This window comes from Teleopsis dalmanni, chromosome X, assembly GCF_002237135.1.
Source record: "Teleopsis dalmanni isolate 2A chromosome X, ASM223713v2, whole genome shotgun sequence".
NCBI lineage: Eukaryota > Metazoa > Arthropoda > Insecta > Diptera > Diopsidae > Teleopsis > Teleopsis dalmanni.
Window position 1 is genome coordinate 101,416,261 of NC_051848.1, and position 5,457 is coordinate 101,421,717.

The window sequence follows — 5,457 nt, forward strand, 5'->3', positions numbered from 1 at the left end:
ATAATAATTCATTAAACAGAATAATATAACAATTTTGCATGATTTGCATAAGGATAAGGAATTATTTGAAAATAATTTCTGTTGTACGAATACGAGAACGAGTACGCATAATTACCGTACATTGTCTATAAAGTTTTGTTGTAACATTGAAAAAATATTGTAAATTTTTTGCATTGTTATTTACTGTTATTCACGATTTAAGAAATTTTTGTTGCATTTACCATATTTGAGTGGTGCTCGTGTCGGTTATCTTCATTTCTTGAACTTCGAATTTATTACTACATTTTTGGTTTATCATAATCAAACGTAACTGTAAATAAAGAAATTTAACATGAATCGGACTAGAAGAAAAATTGAACGCTCAAAGAATCCCTACTCAACCGCTAATATATTTTCGAGATGGAGTTACTGGTGGATGAGAAAAATATTTCATAAGGGTTTGCAAGGACCACTTGAAGAGGAAGACTTATATCAGCACCGTAAAGACTTAGATAGTGAACGAGTAACTACAAAGTTTTCGTAAAAACAAGACGGTGCAATAATCCGTTCGCGTAGTTTAACTGCTGTGTATTTTATTTTAGAAGATTTAGTGTTTCCAGCAGAGATCGTAGGCAAACGTATTCGTGCCAAATTGGATGGCACCCAAATTATAAAGGTGCATTTGGATAAGAATCTACAAACGACCATTGAGCACAAAGTAAGTGTTAAATAACACTTATTTCATTAAATCTTTTTTTGCACTTGTGGTTTTTGCTGTTTAAAATTAGTGGTCCAATGTTTCGTTTACGCTTCATTGCTCAAACTGAATTGTAGCTCATTCATATATTGGTAACATTCATCAAATTTAATGAGTCTAGCAATTAACTTGCAGCAATTAATTCAATATGTCTAAATAATAATAATTCATTAAACAGAATAATATAACAATTTTGCATGATTTGCATAAGGAATTATTTGAAAATAATTTCTGTTGTACGAATACGAGAACGAGTACGCGTAATTATCGTACATTGTCTATAAAGTTTTGTTGTAACATTGAAAAAGTGTTGTAAATTTTTTGCATTGCTATTTACTGTTATTCACGATTTAAAAAATTTTTGTTGCATTTACCATATTGAGTGGTGCTCGTGTCGGTTATCTTCATTTCTTGAACTTCGAATTTATTACTACATTTTTGGTTTATCATAATCAAACGTAACTGTAAATAAAGAAATTTAACATGAATCGGACTAGAAGAAAAATTGAACGCCCAAAGAATCCCTACTCAACCGCTAATATATTTTCGAGATGGAGTTTCTGGTGGATGAGAAAAATATTTCATAAGGGTTTGCAAGGACCACTTGAAGAGGAAGACTTATATCAGCACCGTAAAGACTTAGATAGTGAACGAGTAACTACAAAGTTTTCGTAAAAACAAGACGGTGCAATAATCCGTTCGCGTAGTTTAACTGCTGTGTATTTTATTTTAGAAGATTTAGTGTTTCCAGCAGAGATCGTAGGCAAACGTATTCGTGCCAAATTGGATGGCACCCAAATTATATATAAAGGTGCATTTGGATAAGAATCTACAAACGACCATTGAGCACAAAGTAAGTGTTAAATAACACTTATTTCATTAAATCTTTTTTTGCGCTTGTGTTTTTTGCTGTTTAAAATTAGTGGTCCAATGTTTCGTTTACGCTTCATTGCTCAAACTGAATTGTAGCTTATTCATATATTGGTAACATTCATCAAATTTAATGAGTGTAGCAATTAACTTGCAGCAATTAATTCAATATGTCTTAATAATAATAATTCATTAAACAGAATAATATAACAATTTTGCATGATTTGCATAAGGATAAGGAATTATTTGAAAATAATTTCTGTTGTACGAATACGAGAACGAGTACGCATAATTACCGTACATTGTCTATAAAGTTTTGTTGTAACATTGAAAAAATATTGTAAATTTTTTGCATTGTTATTTACTGTTATTCACGATTTAAGAAATTTTTGTTGCATTTACCATATTTGAGTGGTGCTCGTGTCGGTTATCTTCATTTCTTGAACTTCGAATTTATTACTACATTTTTGGTTTATCATAATCAAACGTAACTGTAAATAAAGAAATTTAACATCAATCGGACTAGAAGAAAAATTGAACGCCCAAAGAATCCCTACTCAACCGCTAATATATTTTCGAGATGGAGTTTCTGGTGGATGAGAAATATATTTCATAAGGGTTTGCAAGGACCACTTGAAGAGGAAGAGTTATATCAGCACCGTAAAGACTTAGATAGTGAACGAGTAACTACAAAGTTTTCGTAAAAACAAGACGGTGCAATAATCCGTTCGCGTAGTTTAACTGCTGTGTATTTTATTTTAGAAGATTTAGTGTTTTCAGCAGAGATCGTAGGCAAACGTATTCGTGCCAAATTGGATGGCACCCAAATTATATATAAAGGTGCATTTGGATAAGAATCTACAAACGACCATTGAGCACAAAGTAAGTGTTAAATAACACTTATTTCATTAAATCTTTTTTTGCGCTTGTGTTTTTTGCTGTTTAAAATTAGTGGTCCAATGTTTCGTTTACGCTTCATTGCTCAAACTGAATTGTAGCTCATTCATATATTGGTAACATTCATCAAATTTAATGAGTGTAGCAATTAACTTGCAGCAATTAATTCAATATGTCTAAATAATAATAATTCATTAAACAGAATAATATAACAATTTTGCATGATTTGCATAAGGATAAGGAATTATTTGAAAATAATTTCTGTTGTACGAATACGAGAACGAGTACGCGTAATTACCGTACATTGTCTATAAAGTTTTGTTGTAACATTGAAAAAGTATTGTAAATTTTTTGCATTGCTATTTACTGTTATTCACGATTTAAAAAATTTTTGTTGCATTTACCATATTGAGTGGTGCTCGTGTCGGTTATCTTCATTTCTTGAACTTCGAATTTATTACTACATTTTTGGTTTATCATAATCAAACGTAACTGTAAATAAAGAAATTTAACATCAATCGGACTAGAAGAAAAATTGAACGCCCAAAGAATCCCTACTCAACCGCTAATATATTTTCGAGATGGAGTTTCTGGTGGATGAGAAATATATTTCATAAGGGTTTGCAAGGACCACTTGAAGAGGAAGAGTTATATCAGCACCGTAAAGACTTAGATAGTGAACGAGTAACTACAAAGTTTTCGTAAAAACAAGACGGTGCAATAATCCGTTCGCGTAGTTTAACTGCTGTGTATTTTATTTTAGAAGATTTAGTGTTTCCAGCAGAGATCGTAGGCAAACGTATTCGTGCCAAATTGGATGGCACCCAAATTATATATAAAGGTGCATTTGGATAAGAATCTACAAACGACCATTGAGCACAAAGTAAGTGTTAAATAACACTTATTTCATTAAATCTTTTTTTGCGCTTGTGTTTTTTGCTGTTTAAAATTAGTGGTCCAATGTTTCGTTTACGCTTCATTGCTCAAACTGAATTGTAGCTTATTCATATATTGGTAACATTCATCAAATTTAATGAGTGTAGCAATTAACTTGCAGCAATTAATTCAATATGTCTAAATAATAATAATTCATTAAACAGAATAATATAACAATTTTGCATGATTTGCATAAGGAATTATTTGAAAATAATTTCTGTTGTACGAATACGAGAACGAGTACGCGTAATTACCGTACATTGTCTATAAAGTTTTGTTGTAACATTGAAAAAGATGTTGTAAATTTTTTGCATTGCTTATTTACTGTTATTCACGATTTAAGAAATTTTTGTTGCATTTACCATATTGAGTGGTGCTCGTGTCGGTTATCTTCATTTCTTGAACTTCGAATTTATTACTACATTTTTGGTTTATCATAATCAAACGTAACTGTAAATAAAGAAATTTAACATGAATCGGACTAGAAGAAAAATTGAACGCCCAAAGAATCCCTACTCAACCGCTAATATATTTTCGAGATGGAGTTTCTGGTGGATGAGAAAAATATTTCATAAGGGTTTGCAAGGACCACTTGAAGAGGAAGACTTATATCAGCACCGTAAAGACTTAGATAGTGAACGAGTAACTACAAAGTTTTCGTAAAAACAAGACGGTGCAATAATCCGTTCGCGTAGTTTAACTGCTGTGTATTTTATTTTAGAAGATTTAGTGTTTCCAGCAGAGATCGTAGGCAAACGTATTCGTGCCAAATTGGATGGCACCCAAATTATATATAAAGGTGCATTTGGATAAGAATCTACAAACGACCATTGAGCACAAAGTAAGTGTTAAATAAAACTTATTTCATTAAATCTTTTTTTGCGCTTGTGTTTTTTGCTGTTTAAAATTAGTGGTCCAATGTTTCGTTTACGCTTCATTGCTCAAACTGAATTGTAGCTTATTCATATATTGGTAACATTCATCAAATTTAATGAGTGTAGCAATTAACTTGCAGCAATTAATTCAATATGTCTTAATAATAATAATTCATTAAACAGAATAATATAACAATTTTGCATGATTTGCATAAGGATAAGGAATTATTTGAAAATAATTTCTGTTGTACGAATACGAGAACGAGTACGCATAATTACCGTACATTGTCTATAAAGTTTTGTTGTAACATTGAAAAAATATTGTAAATTTTTTGCATTGTTATTTACTGTTATTCACGATTTAAGAAATTTTTGTTGCATTTACCATATTTGAGTGGTGCTCGTGTCGGTTATCTTCATTTCTTGAACTTCGAATTTATTACTACATTTTTGGTTTATCATAATCAAACGTAACTGTAAATAAAGAAATTTAACATCAATCGGACTAGAAGAAAAATTGAACGCCCAAAGAATCCCTACTCAACCGCTAATATATTTTCGAGATGGAGTTTCTGGTGGATGAGAAATATATTTCATAAGGGTTTGCAAGGACCACTTGAAGAGGAAGAGTTATATCAGCACCGTAAAGACTTAGATAGTGAACGAGTAACTACAAAGTTTTCGTAAAAACAAGACGGTGCAATAATCCGTTCGCGTAGTTTAACTGCTGTGTATTTTATTTTAGAAGATTTAGTGTTTTCAGCAGAGATCGTAGGCAAACGTATTCGTGCCAAATTGGATGGGCACCCAAATTATAAAGGTTCATTTGGATAAGAATCTACAAACGACCATTGAGCACAAAGTAAGTGTTAAATAACACTTATTTCATTAAATCTTTTTTTGCACTTGTGGTTTTTGCTGTTTAAAATTAGTGGTCCAATGTTTCGTTTACGCTTCATTGCTCAAACTGAATTGTAGCTCATTCATATATTGGTAACATTCATCAAATTTAATGAGTCTAGCAATTAACTTGCAGCAATTAATTCAATATGACTAAATAATAATAATTCATTAAACAGAATAATATAACAATTTTGCATGATTTGCATAAGGAATTATTTGAAAATAATTTCTGTTGTACGA